The sequence below is a fragment of the Scylla paramamosain genome, chromosome 4 (genome assembly GCF_035594125.1).
Source record: "Scylla paramamosain isolate STU-SP2022 chromosome 4, ASM3559412v1, whole genome shotgun sequence".
NCBI classification, from domain to species: domain Eukaryota; kingdom Metazoa; phylum Arthropoda; class Malacostraca; order Decapoda; family Portunidae; genus Scylla; species Scylla paramamosain.
In genome coordinates this window covers 27,062,027-27,075,616 of record NC_087154.1, presented here as the reverse complement: position 1 = coordinate 27,075,616, position 13,590 = coordinate 27,062,027, and the positions used below count along the sequence as shown (strand labels likewise).

The 13,590-nt window shown below is 43.5% G+C and overlaps 1 protein-coding gene across 1 annotated transcript in view; it reads left to right on the top strand.

Annotated features, from left to right (window-relative positions):
* Window positions 1-3,535: 3,535 nt before the first annotated feature.
* LOC135099933 (uncharacterized) overlaps window positions 3,536-13,590 on the top strand; it is an 18,187-nt gene continuing 8,132 nt past the window's right edge. Inside the window, exon 1 of the mRNA XM_064002653.1 lies at window positions 3,536-3,639. The gene's annotated coding sequence lies outside the window, so the exon portion shown is untranslated. The remainder of the gene's footprint in view (window positions 3,640-13,590) is intronic.

Below are 13,590 nucleotides of genomic sequence, written 5' to 3'. Positions count from 1 at the left end.
GCTGCCGCGGGTGCTACACACACCAGCAGTTAGCAGTACATTCCCTCGCCCTACATCCCCTTCCTCCAGGCTAAAATGGGCGGGGTGTGTTACCGCACTCTCTCCTACAGCCTGGTGTTCACCTGGGCGCACCGGTGATGAAGGAGGAGGCGCACCGGCCCTCCGCTGCTGCCAGGCCTATACAAGCCCCGGCCGCACGAACTGATCCGCCCATATCCAATACTCGAGAATTATGGTGCCGAGATGATTACCTTGTCACCGTGCCGCGGCCCTCCACCACCTGGCTGGATGGCTGCGGTGACGACCAGGAAGAAAAGGAATATAGGTACAAAAGAGCAAACGAATAGCAAGCGACGGAAATCATATTGACTTATTGTACAGATACTTTTGCAAACTATCCGATTCAGCCTCACTACTAGTGTAAAAGAAGAAAATCAGATTAGAGAACTACCTCCCGCCAGCCTTTTCTCCATCATCGCTGCCACCATGCTAATACAGTATCACTCGGGGACATGTGCGGAAATGTTAATAAGGGAGAAGGAAATTTCTTACTCCAGTATTTAGTGAAATGTATTGCAACTAACAACGCACTGCTAGAAAAGAATGTTAATCCTAAGGAAGTTTGTCGCTTGTGTCCATAGCGAGGAATGGTTAGTTGTCGCACTCCCACCAAGCTGATGATGATTTATCTTGCAATTTAGTTCACCTCTCTCTAAACTGCTGTTATCTAAGCTGATTGTCTCCACACTCGTAAGTGATCGAAAACCCACTTGAAAAATAATGATAATAATAATCTGCTCACACTGAGTTTTTACAGTTTTGTTTTAATTGCTGTATTAGCTACGTATTGTTCGTTGAGTTAATTTTAAGCTAAAAAAAAATCGAATATGTTTATTATAAATGAAAAGGGGAGGAGGAGGAGGAGGAGGAGGAGGAGGAGGAGGAGGAGGAGGAGGAGGAAGAAGATGAGGAGGATGAGGAGGACGAGGAGGAGGAGGAGGAAGAGAGGGTGGAGAAAAAATAAAACTATGATTGTACGCGCCAGGGAGGGCGAGAGGAGCAGATAAGTGCCACGGCCACCACCACCCAGCTCGCACCAGCCGCACCAATCCGGCTATTCGTGGCTGAGGAAAGATATATTTTATTTCCTTGGAGATTTTTCTTTTTTTTATCTGCGTCTCGTTTACTTGAAGCCAGTCACCGGGTCACCCGCCAGTCAGGGGAACAGAAACCGGGTTATGACGAAATATCACGTTAATCTGGATCTGGGAGAGAGAGAGAGAGAGAGAGAGAGAGAGAGAGAGAGAGAGAGAGAGAGAGAGAGAGAGAGAGAGAGAGAGAGAGAGAGTTGGGTGGGGTTTGATACCATCACGCAGCCAGGTCTTTCAAACGCTTGGAAATAAAAGAAACGATGGTATCTTGTCGTGCCCAACGCGACGCTAGGGCAGGGTAGGGGAAGGGAAGGTGAGGGCCAAGGTCTAGGGCAGTCGAAGAAAGGAAGAGGAAAAAAGAGGAGGAAGAGGAAGAAGAGGAAGAGGAAGTAAAGGGCGTTTCTAGTCTAGTCTCGCAGAACATACACAATGCTGTTCCATATAAGGGGCGTGTGATGATGATGCTCTGGTGCAAGGAAGCTACACGCAGGATTCCTTACTCCTGTGCTGTCTGGAGTCTTCTTGCCCTTATAAACCACCCTGCCCTTGCCGCTGCTCTTCCTGGCGCTGTTCCCTTCGCCGCAGAAGCTTTATGGTGTTCGGTGAAGGGGGAGGTTAGGTTTTAGCGTCCATGGTTGCCTTCTTCTGCGACTGTCTTCTGCTCTTCTGTGTGGTGTTTGTCCGGTTGAGTGTTTTGTTTACTCCTCATCAATTTTACTTTTGGACATATAAGACAGATACGTGTATTATGATGTCTAGAACAATTTCTCTCTCTCTCTCTCTCTCTCTCTCTCTCTCTCTCTCTTCTCTCTCTCTCTCTCTCTCTCTCTCTCTCTCTCTCTCCTCTCTCTCTCTCACACACACACACACATTTCACTTTTGACCATAAGGAACAAACAAAAACTGGACTCTCCTCTCTCTCTCTCTCTCTCTCTCTCTCTCTCTCTCTCACTCTCTCTCTCTCTCTCTCTCTCTCTCTCTCACGTTGAGCCCCTCGTCACTCCCAGGCCGGGTCGGGTATGGGCGCCGATCCATCGCGCGGGCCTACCCTCCCGATAACACACACTCACAACAGGGCCCCGCAGCCTCACGAATAAAGCAACACTGGAGCCGCTTCGAGATCCCCCCACCAGATTAGTACGCGACTAGAATTTTGAGCCTTGAAAACCAACAGGATCAGGAATTCGTGAACAAATGTGCTTTTCTCTGACCCCCCCTCCCCACCCAGGTCTCTGCTCAACCTTCTCCCATCATCCTCTTCTTCTCAAATGGTATTATCCTTCTCTCTCTCTCTCTCTCTCTCTCTCTCTCTCTCTCTCTCTCTCTCTCTCTCTCTCTCTCTCTCTCTCTCTCTCTCTCTCTCTCTCTTTACTTTGTCCTCTTTTTTCGGTTCCTCAGTGTATAGTTAGTCTCTCTCTCTCTCTCTCTCTCTCTCTCTCTCTCTCTCTCTCTCTCTCTCTCTCTCTCTCTCTCTCTCTCTCTCTCTCTCTCTCTCTCTAAGTCCGTAATCCTTCAGCTTCTTCCCTTTGCAAATGTCCGCCTGATCTCTCTCTTTCTCTTTTTTTGTCTCATTGCTAATCCTCTTATTCCTTCCTAGCCTGTGTCTATCTCCTATCTCTGCCATCCCTTCCCTAGACCTCCCTCCCCCCTCCTCCTACTCCTCTCCTTCTCTCTCCTCCTCGTCCTCCCTCTCTCTCCCTCCCTACCTACACTTGCTGTCCCGCTGCCCAGGTAAGGTCATTTATCTACCCGGTTGACGTCTCCCTTCCCACAGATATTCCCGGTGATGCCTGCGAAAGATATATATACACAGATAACAGATGTATTGAGACATGCTGATAGATGTGTCGTGGAGGAGGCGGAGGGAAAATATTCTCTCTGGGATTTGTAGTTTAAGTTTTTTCATCTTTTTTTTTTTTTCGTGATGGTGATATTCATGTCTGTTTTCATTTCTCTTTTTTTTTCTATTTTTGTGTGATTTTTTTTTTTTGTGTTGTTAGGTTATATATATTATATACTATGTGAAATAGATGTATGCACACACACACACACACACACACACACACACACACTATACACACACACACACACACACACACACACACACACACACACACACACACACTATACACACACACGCACGCACATACCCTAGTTTATTTTACTTACATATTTTTTTTTCAACACTACTTGATAGAGAACACACACACTCACACACACACACACACACACACACACACACACACACACACACACACATGTACTACAGCATACTTTCTTTCTTTCTTCCATTTCGCCCTTATATAACCCCAGCACATAACTCCCCGCTCTTCCAGCACTACTTGATATACATTCTCCCGCAACGTCTGTGTTAAGGGCACACTGACGCGCGCCACTAACGCCTGTCTCTCTCTCTGTGTTCCCGCAGTTCACGTCGTCCGGGGCTGAGCGGGACGCCAGGTGTCGGCGAAACTCAGACTGTTTTATGGTGAGTGTGGCTGACAGTATAACACCACGAGCCCCTTGAGTGTGTGTGTGTGTGTGTGTCTGTGTGTGTGTATGTGTGTGTGTAGTCATTCGCCGCTTCTCCCTAATGAACCGAATGAGGCCGTATGTTGTTCTGGTGCCTTATAATCAATCAGTCATTTCATAATACGCAGAAAATGTTACAAAACTGTACTATTAGAGAAAATTTAAAACTGCAACCTAACAACCAATGATGAGAACACGCAGAAAAAACACCGACACCAGACGGTTTTTTCTTTAACAGTTATTGCGAATCACCTCCATTTAGACAGGACACAAGACAGCTTACCTCATCACACCACCATTCGCGACACACTGGACAGTACAACTGCAAATGGAACAAAGAAACACGAAGGGAGAACAGACAGCAGTGGAGCAGATAATCATTGCGAGGGTGTTTGTGATTGGCTACGCTAAAACTAATCTAAAATATGATATGCAGGGTAGTAAAGACCAGGACCTGTATTCTAAAATGTTTTGTGCTCTCATAAAAAAAAAATTATTTTCGATTATTTTCAAAGACCACATTAATGATTTTTCGAGTTCCCTTAAGTTTTTTTTTCTCCATTGTGCCAATTTTTTTTTTGTTCAACCATCACTAGAATCATGTAAACACTCGAAAAAATAAAAAAACACTCTAGTAACTTCCACTCCAGTCAGTTAGAAGTAGTGGAGTTACAACACCGAAAAGCATAAGAATGTGAAGCATAACCTGCTGAAATTAAATGATAGAAAACGCGGTTTTTACCCACATAATCCCACACGTGACCTGCTCTGAGCTGGCAAGGAGAATCAGTAGTGTGGGGTGCGGGGGAGTAAAGCGGGAAGGATGAGATGGGGAGGGCAGGAGGCGAGGAGGTGGATTTCTTACAAGGTCACGGGCGTCGACCCTTCCCTGTAGTGAGTGTCTGTTCTCCGCCTGATATGATCGGAATCTGTACATCACTCCAGTGCCCAGACCCATTCCGAAGTGCACCCAGCCCCTCCCGCCGGTACCTACTCCCCACTCCCCATTCCCCACTCCAGTCCTCAAATGTACTCCTTAGTCTCAGTCCTCACCCATCACCCCAATCCCATCCAGGTCACTCTCGCTTCCCCAATCCTCAACTACCTACGCCTACTTCCCCCCGATCCCCAACAATGGAGGATTCTGTTGTATAGTCCATTAGGCTCTGGGGATTAATGGCCGGTGATGAGAGGGAGCCGAGGCTGAGGTATTTTCCATTGGTTATTGGGGATTTGCTCACGGCCATGAAATGTTCTGGGAGGGGCTCGCGTCCACCTAATGACGGTCTGACAGTGAGGGAGGGGTTGGAGGCCACCAGGTGTGAAGCACGCATACACACACACACACACACACACACACACACACACACACACACACACACACACACACACACACACACACACACACACACACACACACACACACATACCTCGCAACTGAATGATAAGAAACGGTTATCTGTTGGAGAAAACATAATTCTTGTTAGTAAAAGCCTGTTTTCCTGGAAACATTTTTTTTAATCAGTGCTTAAAACCACCAATAGTTTCCGAACGAGCAATTGATTCTGGGAGTCTTCTAGTGATTACCACTTCTTAACTGAAAAATGCTTTGTATATATCTGTGTTATATTTCTGGCCTTTAAATTCAATCAGTTCAATTCAATTCAATTCAATTCAACATCAAATTCACATCGTGATTATCACCATTGAGAACCACCAGAAATACGACGCACAAGTATTACATTTCACTGCCACAAGCCCACGTCCTAAACACTTTGACCTTCTTTTGAAGGCCACAGAGATAATTACTCGAAGGGTTTTCATGAGTGTTTTTTTCCACCTCTACCCTCCATCGATGGTGCAGAATATTTGTTGAGCTTTCACGATAATCAAGAAAACGCCCTTGGAAATACCAGTACCCTCCACTAGAGCCTGTCAAATGCAGTCGAGATCACTCTCCTTACGCACATATCTTCAAGCGAAAAAAAACAAGCTGGCTGACGGGGCGGCTATACGGGTCTTTAACTCGGAGCTAAGGACTAATCTGCTTAGAATTAGTTACTGGACTAATGTCTCCATTTATAAATGCATCTTAAACATTCGTTATATGTACAGACACTTATGCAGATGCTCTATTTGGCATGACAGTTTTGTCTGGGAAGCTTTGCTACACTCAAACGAATCAAGACTTTTGAATAATTTGTTTTTATTTCAGTAAATTAAAGTGGAAGATATGAATATTAAGGAAAATATTACGAAAACTGAAAATAGTTATTTTAGAATATATATATATATATATATATATATATATATATATATATATATATATATATATATATATATATATATATATATATATATATATATATATATATATAAAGGATTAAAGTAGAGTCGACATTTAAATTTTGATATTTCTTGTACAAAACAATATATAACAGGACAAGGTCCTCCTTCCAAGTTAACCCAGTGAGAATTTTCGTTATGTAAAAGTAGGCCATAGTGTGTATGTAATCCGCGACCAGTGTTCAGAGCCTCTCTCTCTCTCTCTCTCTCTCTCTCTCTCTCTCTCTCTCTCTCTCTCTCTCTCTCTCTCTCTCTCTCTCTCTCTCTCTCTCTCTCTCTCTGTTGTTCGTCTTACACACGAAGAACTGCCCATCACGTGTACCACCACCACCACCACCACCACCACCACAATCACCACCACTACCGAAATCATGCGTGACCGTCACCTTCCCCTCCCCCTCACCTCTCCTGGAACACCCCCCGAACAACAGGTACATTTAACTTACCATATAATCCCTGAGCAGTAATACGGTCTGTAATCCCCTACAATCCTGCCGTTAGTGGTCATCCTTATGATGGTTCCTGACACAAAGCTGACTTGACGACCATACCGGGAGAGGGACTGTCCGTAGGCGACCATAACAACACAACGCTACCTGGCGCGGCTCAGGCATGGGAGCGTGTGTGGGGCGTAGGAATGGGGGGAGAGGTGGAGAAGGAGAGTGGTAAGTATATTAGATCGACGTTGTGGGAGACGTATGGGGTGGAGAGCCGCCGTGCGCGACTCAGCTTGGGCTGGTATTCAGAAACGCTCTGCTCTCACCACGACTATTTTCAAAGGGCAGGAAGATGATTAGCCGGGTTATCAAGACTGTTTCTTCTGTTAATGATGTAGAAATGTTGTTGATCTGTCACTAGAACTATAGAAAACCCTTAAAAACTGTGTAATTTCAGCTTAAGCTTTTTGAATGAAGTGAAGGTGCAGCGGGAAAGTGTTTCAGAATATGATCCTAAGTCAAGTGCAACTCACGTAGCAAATTAACTCATTCACTGCTAGATCATTATTCCTCAGTACATACTTACGAGTTTCTAAACACTTATTTTTGGGCTATTGTCTCTTAAATAGTTCTGCACCTTAGTCAAGACAAGATATACCTCCTATTCTCTCTTTTTTGTGTGTCTGAGTGTCCATGCAAACGATTTTTTACAGAGATTTCAATATTATTAAAGGACACCCATACCTTTGAAAGAGTTATCCAGTAAAACTATTTAGAACATTGGTTTTAGATATCTCCATTTTTTTTTTTTTTCAAACATTGCGAATTCGATCATTACTTACACCAGTGCTGCTGCTTTATATAGTCTGTGATTAAAACTGACATCAGCAAGGTTTGAGGCTGCTTGTCTGTGACCACTCCTCCTCAGGCCAGGATTATACAGCTTGTGTTTACCTGAAGTAGTCCTCATGTCCTAAATAAACAAGTAACATGCATTTTTAATTTACATTGACCTTTAAAAAAAAGAAATAGAATAAAAATTTACGAACTAATACTAAGTTAGCTAAGGTTAGGTTAAGATTATCCAGCTTGTGTTTATCTAAAGTAGTCTTCATGCCTTAAATAAACAAGTAACATGCATTTTTAAATTTAGATTGACCTTAAAAGAAAGTAGAATAAACATTTACGAACTAATACAAAGTTTCTTATTATACTGGAAGGATCACCCAAACACCACTATCCGTTGAGTCGAAATATTGCAAGGATGTAGAATATAATTTTGCTATATCATAAACGAAAAGAAATGCCTACAGGGACATACGGAAACAGCTTTTTCTGTAGTGCAAGTCAGGACGGTGGTAGCTGAAGAACAGGAGAGATCACTGGAGAAGGATAAAAAGGGGAAGCACAGAAGCACTGGGGTTTTATAAGGACGAGGAATGTAGGGGGAGGTAATGGTGGTATTGATAGTTGGTGTCATTAAGGAAGACGATTAGGGTCATTAGTTGGGGAGACCACTCAGGGCTAATTGATATATTAATCTCTGGCATCCTGACTTCGACACGGCACGGCACGAGTGTTGTGTGGTGGTGGTGGTGGTGGTGGTGGTAGTGGTGGTAGCAGGAATGATGGTTAAAAATTAGTCTTATGTTCAATACGCAGTGAAATATGGATACAATGCAGTTGTGATGACCCTAAAAATGTCACCTTATGTACGATAGTCTATAAAATATACCCAATCTATCCTGATCTAAGCTAAATTAACCTAACCTAATCTACCTCAACTTAACCTAACCTAATCTGAGGAAACCTAACCTAATCTGACATGACCTAACCTGACCTAATCGAACCTAACTTAACCTAACCCTAACATAACCAAAACCTAACCTAACCAAACCATACTTAAGCTAACCTAATCTAACTTATCTATCTTGCCCCAAGCTAACCTAACAAGCTTAACAAGCCGTAGATGAAATACAATCCTATTCAAAGTATAGTTCAAATTAGATGGATCAAGCACTTGGACTGTGTGTGTGTGTGTGTGTGTGTGTGTGTGTGTGTGTGTGTGGTCACCTCAGCGGGGCGTGGGAAGCAGGCTGTGAAGGAATTTCTCATGTGTTTATGCTTGCACACCGGCAGCAGCGAGTGGCCAAGTTTGAAATATATTTGGAAACTCACTAATGACGCAGCGCCGCGGTGCTCCGTCACTCGTGGAAATGATAAAATAAAAGAATAGTACAAAATGGCTAAAAACTGCCTGCACGGATCACCAAACACTGCACATCAACAATGGACCTCCACTTTCTCTCTCTCTCTCTCTCTCTCTCTCTCTCTCTCTCTCTCTCTCTCTCTCTCTCTCTCTCTCTCTCTCTCTCTCTCTCTCTCTCTCTCTCTCTCTCTCGCTATATATCTATCTATCTATCTATCTATTTGTTTGTTTGTCTATCTACGTATTTATCCATCTTCCTATGTACCTATCTAATTTACACAACTCTTCGATGACTGCACATGATTCTCTCTCTCTCTCTCTTTCTCTCTCTCTCTCTCTGAAGGGGGGAGAAAGTAATAAACAGAACCTGGATTATCACCCTGAACCAATCGGTCTTCTCCGCTTCTGGATCACGATTCACTCCACCCTCACTCACAGTACACTAACAGTTTGCCAGTACAGTGATGCTTCTTACTTGTGCCACATCGCGCACCTCACCCTTGAGAACCAGTGCAGATCCCCTAGTGTACTAATGAGAAGACTCTAACCTGGTATGAGCCTGAGTGATGGAAATGCAAAACCGTGAGTGTCAATTTTTTTCTTACCTGAGAATTAACTTTTTTTTTCTATACCGTCAAAAATAGTTGTTGTTTTTTTCACGCATTTCCTATAGCAGGTTAAGTTTTTCCAATAATATATCGGTGTAGACGGAGAAAAAGAAGATGGCGCGGCAGTGAAGCAGGAAGGTTATATATAGTGGGTGAGGTGTGGCAAGTGAGCGGGTCACGGGTACGAGAGAGAGAGAGAGAGGGAGAGAGAGAGAGAGAGAGAGAGAGAGAGAGAGAGAGAGAGAGAGAGAGAGAGAGAGAGAGAGAGCGTCTTAACTCCTCTCCTCTTCTGCCTTGATGATCTTGACCTCTCACGTACTGCGGCTGGAGGCATTGTAACGAGTTCTTATTACTGCTTCTCTCTCTCTCTCTCTCTCTCTCTCTCTCTCTCTCTCTCTCTCTCTCTCTCTCTCTCTCTCTCTCTCTCTCTCTATGACAGTAAAACAAAAATCCCCTTGCCATAAACATGATAAAAATATGACGACAACAACAACAACAACAACGAACACACACACACACACACACACACACACACACACACACACACACACACACACACACACACACTCAAGCAAACAGGCGAATAAACTTTCAAACAAACAGGGGAAAGAAGGAGAAAGTCAAGGTATCAGAATTTTCACACAGGAGTAAAGAGGGAGAGCGAGGGAGTGTGAAGTCAGAATGGGCGATAATTGATGTGTTTTGTCAGCGATCAGTGGATGCGAGAAGGGAAGAAGATGGAGGGAAAGCAAGGAGAACGAGATGGAGGAATGGAATTACGTCAAAACTGCAAAGGATGGGAGTCACGGAGGAAGACGCGAGGGGCAGAGACAACCGGAGGAGCCTCGTAAACTATAACCCTACATGGCGCTAACCCGTGACTTTAGGGAAACGGCAAAAGAAATGGGTGCGAGAAGACGGGAAGGAAGGGGCGGGACACTACACCCAGGAGGCGGCCGCGTGAGGGTGGGAGTTCACAGGGGATCACGAAAGCTGGGCGCCGCAAATACGTCGTGACTGCCACCTGTCGGGCTCGTGAGGCGAAGAGGAGGAGGAGGAGGACACGCGGGATATGCCGGAGATTAAGGGTATCAGGTGCTCACGTGATCCGCTCACTACTTTGTGCAGCCTTTAGTGACAGGTTTGTGCTGCTGAGAAGGTAATAATACCCACTGAAACAGGAATGATGGTGATGATGATGATGATGATGATGATGATGATGATGATGATGATGATGATGATGATGATTATAGCAAATAGGCACACTGGCATTATTATCATTACTAATAGTGGTGGTAGTAGTAGTTGTAGTAGTAGCAGTAGTAGTGGTAGTGGTAGTAGCAGTAGTAGTAGTAGTAGTAGTAGTAACAGTAGTAGTAGTAGTAGTAGTAGTAGGAGGAGGAGGAGGAGGAGGAGGAGGAGGAGTATGAACATCATCACTATTACTGTGTGAAAGTAAGTCGTTTCATAAAGCTGGGGACATCTGCGACATGTATATATTACTAAGAAAACAACGAAATGTGGAGTATTCATATGAATTACTGTGCTATTGTTTACAAAGATGCACGATTTTATTTTTCATATCAAGATGCGAAAATTTTGATGCTATGAAAAGTGTCCTGTTTCATCTTCCACTTATCTTATACATTTACACGACTTTCCAGAGGACACAAAGGGACACAAGGAAGAACGAACATTAATATCCCTGTTGGCCCTTACGAGGCTGCCTGTGATAACCTGAACTACGTAATCAACAATAACAGAAAAATCAGTGATAAATAAGAACATAAGAACATAAGAAATAAGGGAAGCTGCAAGAAGCGACCAGGCTTACACGTGGCAGTCCCTGTATGAAACACTCCTACCTATTTCCATCTGTTATCCCCATCCATAAACTTGTCTAATCTTCTCTTAAAGCTCTCTAGTGTCCTGGCACTAACTACATGATTACTGAGTCCGTTCCACTCATCTACCACTCTATTTGAGAACCAATTTTTTCCTATCTCCTTCCTAAACCTAAATTTTTCAAGCTTGAACCCGTTATTTCTTGTTCTACCTTGGTTGCTGATCCTAAGAATTTTGCTTACATCTCCCTTGTTATAAGCCTTATACCACTTAAAGACTTCTATCAGGTCCCCTCTTAACCTACGTCTCTCTAGAGAATGTAAATTTAACCGCTTCAACCTCGCTTCGTAAGGAATACTCCTCATCCCCTGAATCCTTTTAGTCATTCTCCTCTGTACTGATTCTAATAGACCTATATCTTTCCTGTAATGTGGGGACCAGAACTGCACAGCGTAGTCTAGATGAGGTCTGACCAGCGCCAAGTATAACTTTAATATTACTTCCGGCCTTCTACTTTTAACACTCCTAAAAATGAATCCTAGTACCCTATTTGCCTTGTTTCTGGCTTCTATGCATTGTTTCCCTAGACGGAGTTCAGAGCTAACTATAACTCCTAAATCTTTCTCGTACCCTGTACCTACCAGAGTTTGGGTGTTTAATGTGTACCTATTGTGTGGGTTTCCTCTACCTACGCTAAGCACTTTGCATTTATTGATATTAAATTGCATTTGCCATCTATCCGTCCATTCATTCATTCTATCTAAGTCTGTCTGCAAGGCGATGGCATCCGCTTCTGACCTAATTAATCTACCTATCTTTGTGTCATCCGCAAATTTACTAACATCGCTACTAATTCCACTATCCAAGTCATTGATATATATTAGAAATAATAATGGCCCTAATACTGATCCCTGTGGCACCCCACTAATGACATGACCCCACTCGGATTTCGAGCCGTTTATTAGCACTCTCTGTCGCCTGTTACCAAGCCATGACCCTATCCAACCTAACACCTTCCCATCTATCCCGTGCGCCCTAACCTTTCTCAGGAGCCTTTGATGGGGCACCTTGTCGAATGCTTTACTAAAGTCCAGATATAAGATATCATAACTATCACCATTATCTACTGCCTCGTACACCTTACTGTAAAAACTTAACAAGTTTGTCAGGCAAGACTTCCCCTTCGTGAAGCCATGCTGTGACTGATTTATCAAGTTATGTTTGTCTAAATGTTCCCTAATGTTCCTGGCTATTATTGACTCTAACATTTTACCTACAACTGAAGTTAAGCTGACAGGTCTATAATTAGACGCTAAAGTTTTATCCCCTTTCTTAAAGATGGGTACTACATTAGCCTGCCTCCAATTTACTGGTACCTCACCCGACTCCAGTGATTTCCTAAAGACAGAAACTAACGGCTCACTAATAATCTTTTTACATTCCTTCAGTACTCTGGGATATATTTCATCAGGTCCTGGTGACTTGAACTTTTTTAGCCTATCTATCTCCTGCTCCACTATCTCCCTAGTTATGGAAATATCCGTCAGCTTCTCATACTCATCTGCTCTAAACACCTGTTCACTATCTGGCATATCCTGCATGTTTTCCTGAGTGAAGACAGTTAAAAAATAATCATTCAGAAGTTTACTAATCTCCTCCCCAGAACTAACCAGCTCCCCATCTGCTGCCTTTAATGGACCTACAGTATCCTTATTTTTCGTCCTGTATATCTGATAAAATCCCTTGGGGTCCGTCTTCGCCTGGCTGGCTACCTTTAATTCATAATTGTCCTTAGCATTCCTCGTTAACTTCCTGACTGTTCTAACTAATTCATTATACTGTGTCCTTAAAACTTCCTCACCTGCCCTTAATCTCCTACATATACTTCTCTTACGCCCTATATAATGCTTTAACCTAGCAGTCATCCATTTAGGGTCATTTTTTTGTGATCTTATTGTTTTATACGGGATATTTGCTAATTGACCTGTATGAACTTTATCTACGAAATATTTATACAATTCATCTACATTTACTTCACCTAAACCCCTCATCTCGTTCCCTACCATCCTCTCCCCTCCCTCATCAACTCGCCTCGACCTTACCTCTCTCATTTCAGCATGACCTGACATTCCAACATACTCACACCTATCTCCCCCCTTCCTCTTTCCTCCTCCCTTCTGGAGCCTCACCTCACCTCCCTCATCCTGCCTTATCTCTCTGAACTCCGTCCCTGACCTGACCTCACCCTGCATCCTTTGCCAGTCCACTCCTTGGAGGTACCTTTTTAATTCTTCAAAATCTGCTCTCCTAAAGTCAGGTATTTTACTAGTGTTTTTATTTCTAACAGTTTCTTCCCATTCTAGATTGTACCTAATTTCCCTATGGTCACTGTTACCTACTAGCTGTCCTCCAACCTCTACCTGCGTGACTGCTTCCTCCCTGTTAGTAAGAATTAAATCTAG